The sequence below is a fragment of the Vicugna pacos genome, unplaced genomic scaffold, assembly GCF_048564905.1.
Source record: "Vicugna pacos unplaced genomic scaffold, VicPac4 scaffold_66, whole genome shotgun sequence".
NCBI lineage: Eukaryota > Metazoa > Chordata > Mammalia > Artiodactyla > Camelidae > Vicugna > Vicugna pacos.
In genome coordinates, this window is record NW_027328747.1 from 34,012 (window position 1) to 49,141 (window position 15,130).

The following is a 15,130-nucleotide window of genomic DNA, read 5'->3' on the forward strand; positions in this document are numbered from 1 at the left end:
CGTCTCTCCACATGCTCAGTTGTGAGAGATATGTGTGTGTGAAAGCCGTCCTTCACCTAGCTTGAAGGGAACACAAAGTTTCTTTTCAGTTGCAAACTCCACTCCATACATATATATGGGGAGGTACAAGCGCCAACTCGGTTTTACAGTGAAAACGGCAGGCACTTCAAACCGGCACTAGGAAACAGACTGACAAACCAGAGTAAGGGTTTCTCCTGCAACCCGTTCCCTTTGTGCTGGATGAACGAACGTCTCTCCACATGCTCAGTTCTGAGAGATAAGTGTGTGTGAAAGTCGTCCTTCACATAGCTTGAAGGGAACACAAAGTTTCTTTTCAGTTGCAAACTCCAATCCATACATATATATGGGGAGGTACAAGCTCCAACTCGGTTTTACAGTGAAAAGGGCAGGCACTTCAAACCGGCACTAGGAAACAGACTGAGAACCCAGAGTAAGGGTTTCTCCTGCAACCCGTTCCCTTTGTGCTGGATGAACGAACGTCTCTCCACATGCTCAGTTCTGAGAGATAAGTGTGTGTGAAAGCCGTCCTTCACCTAGCTTGAAGGGAACACAAAGTTTCCTTTCAGTTTCCAACTCCACTCCATACATATATATGGGGAGGTACAAGCTCAAACTCGGTTTTACAGTGAAAACGGCAGGCACTTCAAACCGGCACTAGGAAACAGACTGAGAAACCAGAGTAAGTGTTTCTGCTGCAACCCGTTCCCTTTGAGCTGGATGAACGAACGTCTCTCCACATGCTCAGTTCTGAGAGACAAGTGTGTGTGAAAGCCGTCCTTCACCTAGCTTGAAGGGAACACAAAGTTTCCTTTCAGTTTCCAACTCCACTCCATACATATATATGGGGAGGTACAAGCTCCAAATCGGTTTTACAGTGAAAATGGCAGGCACTTCAAACCGGCACTAGGAAACAGACTGAGAAACCAGAGTAAGGGTTTCTCCTGCAACCCGTTCCCTTTGTGCTGGATGAACGAACGTCTATCCACATGCTCAGTTCTGAGAGATAAGTGTGTGTGAAAGCCGACCTTCACCTAGCTTGAAGGGAACACAAAGTTTCTTTTCAGTTGCAAACTCCACTCCATACATATATATGGGGAGGTACAAGCTCCAACTCGGTTTTACAGTGAAAACGGCAGGCACTTCAAACCGGCACTAGGAAACAGACTGAGAAACCAGAGTAAGGGTTTCTCCTGCAACCCGTTCCCTTTGTGCTGGATGAACGAACGTCTCTCCACATGCTCAGTTCTGAGAGATAAGTGTGTTTGAAAGCCATCCTTCACCTAGCTTGAAAGGAACACAAAGTTTCTTTTCAGTGGCAAACCCCACTCCATACATATATAGGGGGAGGTACAAGCTCCAACTCGGTTTTACAGTGAAAACGGCAGGCACTTCAAACCGGCACTAGGAAACAGACTGAGAAACCAGAGTAAGGGTTTCTCCTGCAACCCGTTCCCTTTGTGCTGGATGAACGAACGTCTCTCCACATGCTCAGTTCTGAGAGATAAGTGTGTGTGAAAGCCGCCCTTCACCTAGCTTGAAGGGAACACAAAGTTTCTTTTCAGTGGCAAACTCCACTCCATACATAGATATGGGGAGGTACAAGCTCCAACTCGGTTTTACAGTGAAAACGGCAGGCACTTCAAACCGGCACTAGGAAACAGACTGAGAAACCAGAGTAAGTGTTTCTGCTGCAACCCGTTCCCTTTGTGCTGGATGAACGAACGTCTCTCCACATGCTCAGTTCTGAGAGACAAGCGTGTGTGAAAGCCGTCCTTCACCTAGCTTGAAGGGAACACAATGTTTCTTTTCATTGGCAAACTTCACTCCATACATATATATGGGGAGGAACAAACTCCAACTCTCTTTTACAGTGAAAACGGCAGGCACTTCAAACAGGCACTAGGAAACTGACTGAGAACCCAGAGTAAGGGTTTCCCCTGCAACCCGTTCCCTTTGTGCTGGATGAACGAAAGTCTCTCCACATGCTCAGTTCTGAGAGATAAGTGTGTGTGAAAGCCGTGCTTCACCTAGCTTGAAGGGAACACAAAGTTTCTTTTCAGTTGCAAACTCCACTCCATACATATTTATGGGGAGGTACAAGCTCCAACTCGGTTTTACAGTGAAAACGGCAGGCACATCAAACCGGCACTAGGAAACAGACTGAGAAACCAGAGTAAGGGTTTCTCCTGCAACCCGTTCCCTTTGTGCTGGATGAACGAACGTCTCTCCACATGCTCAGTTCTGAGAGATAAGTGTGTGTGAAAGCCGTCCTTCACCTATCTTGAAGGGAACACAAAGTTCCTTTTCAGTTGCAAACTCCACTCCATACATATATATGGGGAGGAACAAGCTGCAACTCGGTTTTACTGTGACAACTTCAGGCACTTCAAACCGGCACTAGGAAACAGACTGAGAAACCAGAGTAAGGGTTTCTCCTGCAACCAGTTCCCTTTGTGCTTAATCAACGAACGTCTCTCCACATGCTCAGTTCTGAGAGATAAGTGTGTGTGAAAGCCGTCCTTCACCTAGCTTGAAGGGAACACAAAGTTTCTTTTCAGTGTCAAACTCCACTCCATACATATATATGGGGAGGTACAAGCTCCAACTCGGTTTTACAGTCAAAACGGCAGGCACTTCAAACCGGCGTTAGGAAACAGACTGAGAAAACAGAGTAAGGGTTTCTCCTGCAACCCGTTCCCTTTGTGCTGGATGAACGAACGTCTCTCCACATGCTCAGTTCTGAGAGACAAGTGTGTGTGAAAGCCGTCCTTCACCTAGCTTGAAGGGAACACAAAGTTTCTTTTCATTGGCAAACTTCACTCCATACATATATATGGGGAGGAACAAACTCCAACTCTCTTTTACAGTGAAAACGGCAGGCACTTCAAACAGGCACTAGGAAACTGACTGCGAACCCAGAGTAAGGGTTTCCCCTGCAACCCGTTCCCTTTGTGCTGGATGAACGAAAGTCTCTCCACATGCTGAGTTCTGAGAGATAAGTGTGTGTGAAAGCCGTCCTTCACCTAGCTTGAAGGGAACACAAAGTTTCCTTTCAGTTTCCAACTCCACTCCATACATATATATGGGGAGGTACAAGCTCCAAATCGGTTTTACAGTGAAAACGGCAGGCACTTCAAACCGGCTATAGGAAACAGACTGAGAAACCAGAGTAAGTGTTTCTGCTGCAACCCGTTCCCTTTGTGCTGGATGAACGAACGTCTCTCCACATGCTCAGTTCTGAGAGATAAGTGTGTGTGAAAGCCGTCCTTCACCTAGCTTGAAGGGAACACAAAGTTTCTTTTCAGTGGCAAACACCACTCCATACATATATATGGGGAGGTACAAGCTCCAACTCGGTTTTACAGTGAAAACGACAGGCACTTCAAACCGGCGTTAGGAAACAGACTGAGGAAACAGAGTAATGGTTTCTCCTGCAACCCGTGCCTTTTGTGCTGGATGAACGAACGTCTCTCCACATGCTCAGTTGTGAGAGATATGTGTGTGTGAAAGCCGTCCTTCACCTAGCTTGAAGGGAACACAAAGTTTCTTTTCAGTTGCAAACTCCACTCCATACATATATATGGGGAGGTACAAGCGCCAACTCGGTTTTACAGTGAAAACGGCAGGCACTTCAAACCGGCACTAGGAAACAGACTGAGAAACCAGAGTAAGGGTTTCTCCTGCAACCAGTTCCCTTTGTGCTGGATGAACGAACGTCTCTCCACATGCTCAGTTCTGAGAGATAAGTGTGTGTGAAAGTCGTCCTTCACATAGCTTGAAGGGAACACAAAGTTTCTTTTCAGTTGCAAACTCCAATCCATACATATATATGGGGAGGTACAAGCTCCAACTCGGTTTTACAGTGAAAACGGCAGGCACTTCAAACCGGCACTAGGAAACAGACTGAGAACCCAGAGTAAGGGTTTCTCCTGCAACCCGTTCCCTTTGTGCTGGATGAACGAACGTCTCTCCACATGCTCAGTTCTGAGAGATAAGTGTGTGTGAAAGCCGTCCTTCACCTAGCTTGAAGGGAACACAAAGTTTCCTTTCAGTTTCCAACTCCACTCCATACATATATATGGGGAGGTACAAGCTCCAACTCGGTTTTACAGTGAAAACGGCAGGCACTTCAAACCGGCACTAGGAAACAGACTGAGAAACCAGAGTAAGTGTTTCTGCTGCAACCAGTTCCCTTTGTGCTGGATGAACGAACGTCTCTCCACATGCTCAGTTCTGAGAGACAAGTGTGTGTGAAAGCCGTCCTTCACCTAGCTTGAAGGGAACACAAAGTTTCTTTTCATTGGCAAACTCCACTCCATACATATATATGGGTAGGTACAAGCTCCAACTCGGGTTTACAGTGAAAACGGCAGGCACTTCAAACCGGCACTAGGAAACAGACTGAGAAACCAGAGTAATGGTTTCTCCTGCAACCCGTGCCTTTTGTGCTGGATGAACGAACGTCTCTCCACATGCTCAGTTGTGAGAGATATGTGTGTGTGAAAGCCGTCCTTCACCTAGCTTGAAGGGAACACAAAGTTTCTTTTCAGTTGCAAACTCCACTCCATACATATATATGGGGAGGTACAAGCGCCAACTCGGTTTTACAGTGAAAACGGCAGGCACTTCAAACCGGCACTAGGAAACAGACTGAGAAACCAGAGTAAGGGTTTCTCCTGCAACCAGTTCCCTTTGTGCTGGATGAACGAACGTCTCTCCACATGCTCAGTTCTGAGAGATAAGTGTGTGTGAAAGTGGTCCTTCACATAGCTTGAAGGGAACACAAAGTTTCTTTTCAGTTGCAAACTCCAATCCATACATATATATGGGGAGGTACAAGCTCCAACTCGGTTTTACAGTGAAAACGGCAGGCACTTCAAACCGGCACTAGGAAACAGACTGAGAACCCAGAGTAAGGGTTTCTCCTGCAACCCGTTCCCTTTGTGCTGGATGAACGAACGTCTCTCCACATGCTCAGTTCTGAGAGATAAGTGTGTGTGAAAGCCGTCCTTCACCTAGCTAGAAGGGAACACAAAGTTTCCTTTCAGTTTCCAACTCCACTCCATACATATATATGGGGAGGTACAAGCTCAAACTCGGTTTTACAGTGAAAACGGCAGGCACTTCAAACCGGCACTAGGAAACAGACTGAGAAACCAGAGTAAGTGTTTCTGCTGCAACCCGTTCCCTTTGTGCTGGATGAACGAACGTCTCTCCACATGCTCAGTTCTGAGAGACAAGTGTGTGTGAAAGCCGTCCTTCACCTAGCTTGAAGGGAACACAAAGTTTCTTTTCATTGGCAAAATCCACTCCATACATATATATGGGTAGGTACAAGCTCCAACTCGGGTTTACAGTGAAAACGGCAGGCACTTCAAACCGGCACTAGGAAACAGACTGAGAAACCAGAGTAAGGGTTTACCCTGCAAACCTTTCCCTTTGTGCTGGATGAACGAACGTCTCTCCACATGCTCAGATCTGAGAGACAAGTGTGTGTGAAAGCCGTCCTTCACCAAGCTTGAAGGGAACACAAAGTTTCTTATCAGTGGCAAATTCCACTCCATACATATATATGGGGAGGAACAAGCTCCAACTCTCTTTTACAGTGAAAACGGCAGGCACTTCAAACCGGCACTAGGAAACAGACTGAGAACACAGAGTAAGGGTTTCTCCTGCAAACCGTTCTCTTTTTGCTGGATGAACGAAAGTCTCTCCACATGCTCAGTTCTGAGAGATAAGTGTGTGTGAAAGCCGTTCTTCACATAGCTTGAAGGGAACACAAAGTTTCTTTTCAGTTTCCAACTACATTCCATACATATATATGGGGAGGTACAAGCTCCAACTCGGTTTTACAGTGAAAAGGGCAGGCACTTCAAACCAGCACTAGGAAACAGACTGAGAAACTACAGTAAAGTTATCTCCTGCAACCCGTTCCCTTTGTGCTGGATGAACGAACGTCTCTCCACATGCTCAGTTCTGAGAGATAAGTGTGTGTGTATGCCGTCCTTCAACTAGCTTGAAGGGAACACAAAGTTTCTTTTCAGTGGCAAACTCCACTCCATACATATATATGGGGAGGTACAAGCTCCAAATCGGTTTTACAGTGACAACTGCAGGAACTTCAAACCGGCACTAGGAAACAGACTGAGAATCCACAGTAAGTGTTTCTCCTGCAACCCGTTCCCTTTGTGCTGGATGAACGAACGTCTCTCCACATGCTCAGTTCTTAGAGACAAGTGTGATTGAAAGCCGTCCTTCAACTAGCTTGAAGGGAACACAAAGTTTCTTTTCAGTGGCAAACTCCACTCCATACATATATATGGGGAGGAACAAGCTCCAACTCGGTTTTACTGTGAAAACGGCAGGCACTTCAAACCGGCACTAGGAAACAGACTGAGAAACCAGAGTAAGGGTTTTTCCTGCAACCCGTTCCCTTTGTGCTGGATGAAAGAAAGTCTCTCCACATGCTCAGTTCTGAGAGATAAGTGTGTGTGAAAGCCGACCTTCACCTAGCTTGAAGGGAACACAATGTTTCTTTTCAGTTGCAAACTCCACTCCATACATATATATGGGGAGGTACAAGCTCCAACTCGGTTTTACAGTGAAAACGGCAGGCATTTCATACGAGCACTAGGAAACAGACTTTGAAACCACAATAAGGGTATCTCCTGCAACGCGTTCCCTTTGTGCTGGATGAATGAACGTCTCTCCACATGCTCAGTTCTGAGAGATAAGTGTGTGTGAAAGCCGTCCTTCACCTAGCTTGAAGGGAACACAAAGTTTCTTTTCAGTTGCAAACTCCACTCCATACATATATATGGGGAGGTACAAGCTCCAACTCGGTTTTACAGTGAAAACGGCAGGCACTTCAAACCGGCACTTGGAATCAGACTGAGAAACCAGAGTAAGGGTTTCCCCTGCAACCCGTTCCCTTTGTGCTGGATGAACGAACGTCTCTCCACATGCTCAGTTCTGAGAGATAAGTGTGTGTGAAAGCCGCCCTTCACCTAGCTTGAAGGGAACACAAAGTTTCTTTTCAGTGGCAAACTCCACTCCATACATAGATAAGGGGAGGTACAAGCTCCAACTCGGTTTTACAGTGAAAACGGCAGGCACTTCAAACCGGCACTAGGAAACAGACTGAGAAACCAGAGTAAGTGTTTCTGCTGCAACCCGTTCCCTTTGTGCTGGATGAACGAACGTCTCTCCACATGCTCAGTTCTGAGAGACAAGCGTGTGTGAAAGCCGTCCTTCACCTAGCTTGAAGGGAACACAAAGTTTCTTTTCATTGGCAAACTTCACTCCATACATATATATGGGGAGGAACAAACTCCAACTCTCTTTTACAGTGAAAACGGCAGGCACTTCAAACAGGCACTAGGAAACTGACTGAGAACCCAGAGTAAGGGTTTCCCCTGAAACCCGTTCCCTTTGTGCTGGATGAACGAAAGTCTCTCCACATGCTCAGTTCTGAGAGATAAGAGTGTGTGAAAGCCGTGCTTCACCTAGCTTGAAGGGAACACAAAGTTTCTTTTCAGTTGCAAACTCCACTCCATACATATTTATGGGGAGGTACAAGCTCCAACTCGGTTTTACAGTGAAAACGGCAGGCACTTCAAACCGGCACTAGGAAACAGACTGAGAAACCAGAGTAAGGGTTTCTCCTGCAACCCGTTCCCTTTGTGCTGGATGAACGAACGTCTCTCCACATGCTCAGTTCTGAGAGATATGTGTGTGTGAAAGCCGTCCTTCACCTAGCTTGAAGGGAACACAAAGTTCCTTTTCAGTTGCAAACTCCACTCCATACATATATATGGGGAGGAACAAGCTGCAACTCGGTTTTACTGTGACAACTTCAGGCACTTCAAACCGGCACTAGGAAACAGACTGAGAAACCAGAGTAAGGGTTTCTCCTGCAACCAGTTCCCTTTGTGCTGGATCAACGAACGTCTCTCCACATGCTCAGTTCTGAGAGATAAGTGTGTGTAAAAGCCGTCCTTCACCTAGCTTGAAGGGAACACAAAGTTTCTTTTCAGTGGCAAACTCCACTCCATACATATATATGGGGAGGTACAAGCTCCAACTCGGTTTTACAGTGAAAACGGCAGGCACTTCAAACCGGCACTAGGAAACAGACTGAGAAAACAGAGTAAGGGTTTCTCCTGCAACCCGTTCCCTTTGTGCTGGATGAACGAACGTCTCTCCACATGCTCAGTTCTGAGAGACAAGTGTGTGTGAAAGCCGTCCTTCACCTAGCTTGAAGGGAACACAAAGTTTCTTTTCATTGGCAAACTTCACTCCATACATATATATGGGGAGGAACAAACTCCAACTCTCTTTTACAGTGAAAACTGCAGGCACTTCAAACAGGCACTAGGAAACTGACTGAGAACCCAGAGTAAGGGTTTCCCCTGCAACCCGTTCCCTTTGTGCTGGATGAACGAAAGTCTCTCCACATGCTGAGTTCTGAGAGATAAGTGTGTGTGAAAGCCGTCCTTCACCTAGCTTGAAGGGAACACAAAGTTTCCTTTCAGATTCCAACTCCACTCCATACATATATATGGGGAGGTACAAGCTCCAACTCGGTTTTACAGTGAAAACGGCAGGCACTTCAAACCGGCTATAGGAAACAGACTGAGAAACCAGAGTAAGGGTTTCTCCTGCAACCCGTTCCCTTTGTGCTGGATGAACGAACGTCTCTCCACATGCTCAGTTCTGAGAGATAAGTGTGTGTGAAAGCCGTCCTTCACCTAGCTTGAAGGGAACACAAAGTTTCTTTTCAGTGGCAAACTCCACTCCATACATATATATGGGGAGGTACAAGCTCCAACTCGGTTTTACAGTGAAAACGACAGGCACTTCAAACCGGCGTTAGGAAACAGACTGAGGAACCAGAGTAAGGGTTTCTCCTGCAACCCGTGCCTTTTGTGCTGGATGAACGAACGTCTCTCCACATGCTCAGTTGTGAGAGATATGTGTGTGTGAAAGCCGTACTTCACCTAGCTTGAAGGGAACACAAAGTTTCTTTTCAGTTGCAAACTCCACTCCATACATATATATGGGGAGGTACAAGCGCCAACTCGGTTTTACAGTGAAAACGGCAGGCACTTCAAACCGGCACTAGGAAACAGACTGACAAACCAGAGTAAGGGTTTCTCCTGCAACCAGTTCCCTTTGTGCTGGATCAACGAACGTCTCTCCACATGCTCAGTTCTGAGAGATAAGTGTGTGTGAAAGTCGTCCTTCACATAGCTTGAAGGGAACACAAAGTTTCTTTTCAGTTGCAAACTCCAATCCATACATATATATGGGGAGGTACAAGCTCCAACTCGGTTTTACAGTGAAAACGGCAGGCACTTTAAACCGGCACTAGGAAACAGACTGAGAACCCAGAGTAAGCGTTTCTCCTGCAACCCGTTCCCTTTGTGCTGGATGAACGAACGTCTCTCCACATGCTCAGTTCTGAGAGATAAGTGTGTGTGAAAGCCGTCCTTCACCTAGCTTGAAGGGAACACAAAGTTTCCTTTCAGTTTCCAACTCCACTCCATACATATATATGGGGAGGTACAAGCTCAAACTCGGTTTTACAGTGAAAACGGCAGGCACTTCAAACCGGCACTAGGAAACAGACTGAGAAACCAGAGTAAGTGTTTCTGCTGCAACCCGTTCCCTTTGAGCTGGATGAACGAACGTCTCTCCACATGCTCAGTTCTGAGAGATAAGTGTGTTTGAAAGCCATCCTTCACCTAGCTTGAAAGGAACACAAAGTTTCTTTTCAGTGGCAAACCCCACTCCATACATATATATGGGGAGGTACAAGCTCCAACTCGGTTTTACAGTGAAAACGGCAGGCACTTCAAACCGGTACTAGGAAACAGACTGAGAAACCAGAGTAATGGTTTCTCCTGCAACCCGTTCCCTTTGTGCTGGATGAACGAACGTCTCTCCACATGCTCAGTTTTGAGAGATAAGTGTGTGTGAAAGCCGCCCTTCACCTAGCTTGAAGGGAACACAAAGTTTCTTTTCAGTGGCAAACTCCACTCCATACATAGATATGGGGAGGTACAAGCTCCAACTCGGTTTTACAGTGAAAACGGCAGGCACTTCAAACCGGCACTAGGAAACAGACTGAGAAACCAGAGTAAGTGTTTCTGCTGCAACCCGTTCCCTTTGTGCTGGATGAACGAACGTCTCTCCACATGCTCAGTTCTGAGAGACAAGCGTGTGTGAAAGCCGTCCTTCACCTAGCTTGAAGGGAACACAAAGTTTCTTTTCATTGGCAAACTTCACTCCATACATATATATGGGGAGGAACAAACTCCAACTCTCTTTTACAGTGAAAACGGCAGGCACTTCAAACAGGCACTAGGAAACTGACTGAGAACCCAGAGTAAGGGTTTCCCCTGCAACCCGTTCCCTTTGTGCTGGATGAACGAAAGTCTCTCCACATGCTCAGTTCTGAGAGATAAGTGTGTGTGAAAGCCGTGCTTCACCTAGCTTGAAGGGAACACAAATTTTCTTTTCAGTTGCAAACCCCACTCCATACATATTTATGGGGAGGTACAAGCTCCAACTCGGTTTTACAGTGAAAACGGCAGGCACTTCAAACCGGCACCAGGAAACAGACTGAGAAACCAGAGTAAGGGTTTCTCCTGCAACCCGTTCCCTTTGTGCTGGATGAACGAACGTCTCTCCACATGCTCAGTTCTGAGAGATAAGTGTGTGTGAAAGCCGTCCTTCACCTAGCTTGAAGGGAACACAAAGTTCCTTTTCAGTTGCAAACTCCAATCCATACATATATATGGAGAGGAACAAGCTGCAACTCGGATTTACTGTGACAACTTCAGGCACTTCAAACCGGCACTAGGAAACAGACTGAGAAACCAGAGTAAGGGTTTCTCCTGCAACCAGTTCCCTTTGTGCTGGATCAACGAACGTCTCTCCACATGCTCAGTTCTGAGAGATAAGTGTGTGTGAAAGCCGTCCTTCACCTAGCTTGAAGGGAACACAAAGTTTCTTTTCAGTGTCAAACTCCACTCCATACATATATATGGGGAGGTACAAGCTCCAACTCGGTTTTACAGTCAAAACGGCAGGCACTTCAAACCGGCGTTAGGAAACAGACTGAGAAAACAGAGTAAGGATTTCTCCTGCAACCCGTTCCCTTTGTGCTGGATGAACGAACGTCTCTCCACATGCTCAGTTCTGAGAGACAAGTGTGTGTGAAAGCAGTCCTTCACCTAGCTTGAAGGGAACACAAAGTTTCTTTTCATTGGCAAACTTCACTCCATACATATATATGGGGAGGAACAAACTCCAACTCTCTTTTACAGTGAAAACGGCAGGCACTTCAAACAGGCACTAGGAAACTGACTGAGAACCCAGAGTAAGGGTTTCCCCTGCAACCCGTTCCCTTTGTGCTGGATGAACGAAAGTCTCTCCACATGCTGAGTTCTGAGAGATAAGTGTGTGTGAAAGCCGTCCTTCACCTAGCTTGAAGGGAACACAAAGTTTCCTTTCAGTTTCCAACTCCACTCCATACATATATATGGGGAGGTACAAGCTCCAAATCGGTTTTACAGTGAAAACGGCAGGCACTTCAAACCGGCTATAGGAAACAGACTGAGAAACCAGAGTAAGGGTTTCTCCTGCAACCCGTTCCCTTTGTGCTGGATGAACGAACGTCTCTCCACATGCTCAGTTCTGAGAGATAAGTGTGTGTGAAAGCCGTCCTTCACCTAGCTTGAAGGGAACACAAAGTTTCTTTTCAGTGGCAAACTCCACTCCATACATATATATGGGGAGGTACAAGCTCCAACTCGGTTTTACAGTGAAAACGACAGGCACTTCAAACCGGCGTTAGGAAACAGACTGAGGAACCAGAGTAAGGGTTTCTCCTGCAACCCGTGCCTTTTGTGCTGGATGAACGAACGTCTCTCCACATGCTCAGTTGTGAGAGATATGTGTGTGTGAAAGCCGTCCTTCACCTAGCTTGAAGGGAACACAAAGTTTCTTTTCAGTTGCAAACTCCACTCCATACATATATATGGGGAGGTACAAGCGCCAACTCGGTTTAACAGTGAAAACGGCAGGCACTTGAAACCGGCACTAGGAAACAGACTGAGAAACTAGAGTAATGGTTTCTCCTGCAACCCGTTCCCTTTGTGCTGGATGAACGAACGTCTCTCCACATGCTCAGTTCTGAGAGATAAGTGTGTGTGAAAGTCGTCCTTCACATAGCTTGAAGGGAACACAAAGTTTCTTTTCAGTTGCAAACTCCAATCCATACATATATATGGGGAGGTACAAGCTCCAACTCGGTTTTACAGTGAAAACGGCAGGCACTTCAAACCGGCACTAGGAAACAGACTGAGAACCCAGAGTAAGGGTTTCTCCTGCAACCCGTTCCCTTTGTGCTGGATGAACGAACGTCTCTCCACATGCTCAGTTCTGAGAGATAAGTGTGTTTGAAAGCCGTCCTTCACCTAGCTTGAAGGGAACACAAAGTTTCCTTTCAGTTTCCAACTCCACTCCATACATATATATGGGGAGGTACAAGCTCAAACTCGGTTTTACAGTGAAAACGGCAGGCACTTCAAACCGGCACTAGGAAACAGACTGAGAAACCAGAGTAAGTGTTTCTGCTGCAACCCGTTCCCTTTGTGCTGGATGAACGAACGTCTCTCCACATGCTCAGTTCTGAGAGACAAGTGTGTGTGAAAGCCGTCCTTCACCTAGCTTGAAGGGAACACAAAGTTTCCTTTCAGTTTCCAACTCCACTCCATACATATATATGGGGAGGTACAAGCTCCAAATCGGTTTTACAGTGAAAATGGCAGGCACTTCAAACCGGCACTAGGAAACAGACTGAGAAACCAGAGTAAGGGTTTCTCCTGAAACCCGTTCCCTTTGTGCTGGATGAACGAACGTCTATCCACATGCTCAGTTCTGAGAGATAAGTGTGTGTGAAAGCCGACCTTCACCTAGCTTGAAGGGAACACAAAGTTTCTTTTCAGTTGCAAACTCCACTCCATACATATATATGGGGAGGTACAAGCTCCAACTCGGTTTTACAGTGAAAACGGCAGGTACTTCAAACCGGCACTACAAAACAGACTGAGAAACCAGAGTAAGGGTTTCTCCTGCAACCCGTTCCCTTTGTGCTGGATGAACGAACGTCTCTCCACATGCTCAGTTCTTTGAGATAAGTGTGTGTGAAAGCCGTCCTTCACCTAGCTTGAAGGGAACACAAAGTTTCTTTTCATTGGCAAACTTCACTCCATACATATATATGGGGAGGAACAAACTCCAACTCTCTTTTACAGTGAAAACGGCAGGCACTTCAAACAGGCACTAGGAAACTGACTGAGAACCCAGAGAAAGGGTTTCCCCTGCAACCCGTTCCCTTTGTGCTGGATGAACGAAAGTCTCTCCACATGCTGAGTTCTGAGAGATAAGTGTGTGTGAAAGCCGTCCTTCACCTAGCTTGAAGGGAACACAAAGTTTCCTTTCAGTTTCCAACTCCACTCCATACATATATATGGGGAGGTACAAGCTCCAAATCGGTTTTACAGTGAAAACGGCAGGCACTTCAAACCGGCTATAGGAAACAGACTGAGAAACCAGAGTAAGGGTTTCTCCTGCAACCCGTTCCCTTTGTGCTGGATGAACGAACGTCTCTCCACATGCTCAGTTCTGAGAGATAAGTGTGTGTGAAAGCCGTCCTTCACCTAGCTTGAAGGGAACACAAAGTTTCTTTTCAGTGGCAAACTCCACTCCATACATATATATGGGGAGGTACAAGCTCCAACTCGGTTTTACAGTGAAAACGGCAGGCACTTCAAACCGGCACTAGGAAACAGACTAAGAAACCAGAGTAAGGGTTTCTCCTGCAACCCGTTCCCTTTGTGCTGGATGAACGAACGTCTCTCCACATGCTCATTTCTGAGAGATAAGTGTGTGTGAAAGCCGTCCTTCACATAGCTTGAAGGGAACACAAAGTTTCTTTTCAGAGGCAAACTCCACTCCATACATATATTTGGGGAGGAACAAGCTCCAACTCGGTTTTACAGTGAAAACGGCAGGCACTTCAAACCGGCACTAGGAAACAGACTGAGAAACCAGAGTAAGGGTTTCCCCTGCAACCCGTTCCCATTGTGCTGGATGAACGAACGTCTCTCCACATGCTCAGTTCTGAGAGATAAGTGTGTGTGAAAGCCGTCCTTCACCTAGCTTGAAGGGAACACAAAGTTTCTTTTCATTTTCCAACTCCAATCCTTACATATATATGGGGAGGTACAAGCTCCAACTCGGTTTTACAGTGAAAACGGCAGGCATTTCAAACCGGCACTAGGAAACAGACTGAGAAACCAGAGTAAGGGTTTCTCCTGCAACCCGTTCCCTTTGTGCTGGATGAACGAACGTCTCTCCACATGCTCAGTTCTGAAAGATATGTGTGTGTGAAGCCGTCCTTCACCTAGCTTGAAGGGAACCCAAAGTTCCTTTTCAGTGGCAAACTCCACTCCATACATATATATGGGGAGGAACAAGCTGCAACTCGGTTTTACTGTGACAACTTCAGGCACTTCAAACCGGCACTAGGAAACAGACTGAGAAACCAGAGAAAGGGTTTCTCCTGCAACCAGTTCCCTTTGTGCTGGATCAACGAACGTCTCTCCACATGCTCAGTTCTGAGAGATAAGTGTGTGTGAAAGCCGTCCTTCACCTAGCTTGAAGGGAACACAAAGTTTCTTTTCAGTGGCAAACTCCACTCCATACATATATATGGGGAGGTACAAGCTCCAACTCGGTTTTACAGTCAAAACGGCAGGCACTTCAAACCGGCGTTAGGAAACAGTCTGAGAACCCAGAGTAAGGGTTTCTCCTGCAACCCGTTCCCTTTGTGCTGGATGAACGAACGTCTCTCCACATGCTCAGTTCTGAGAGACAAGTGTGTGTGAAAGCCGTCCTTCACCTAGCTTGAAGGGAACACAAAGTTTCCTTTCAGTTTCCAACTCCACTCCATACATATATATGGGGAGGTACAAGCTCCAAAACGGTTTTACATTGAAAACGGCAGGCCCTTCAAACCGGCATTAGGAAACAGACT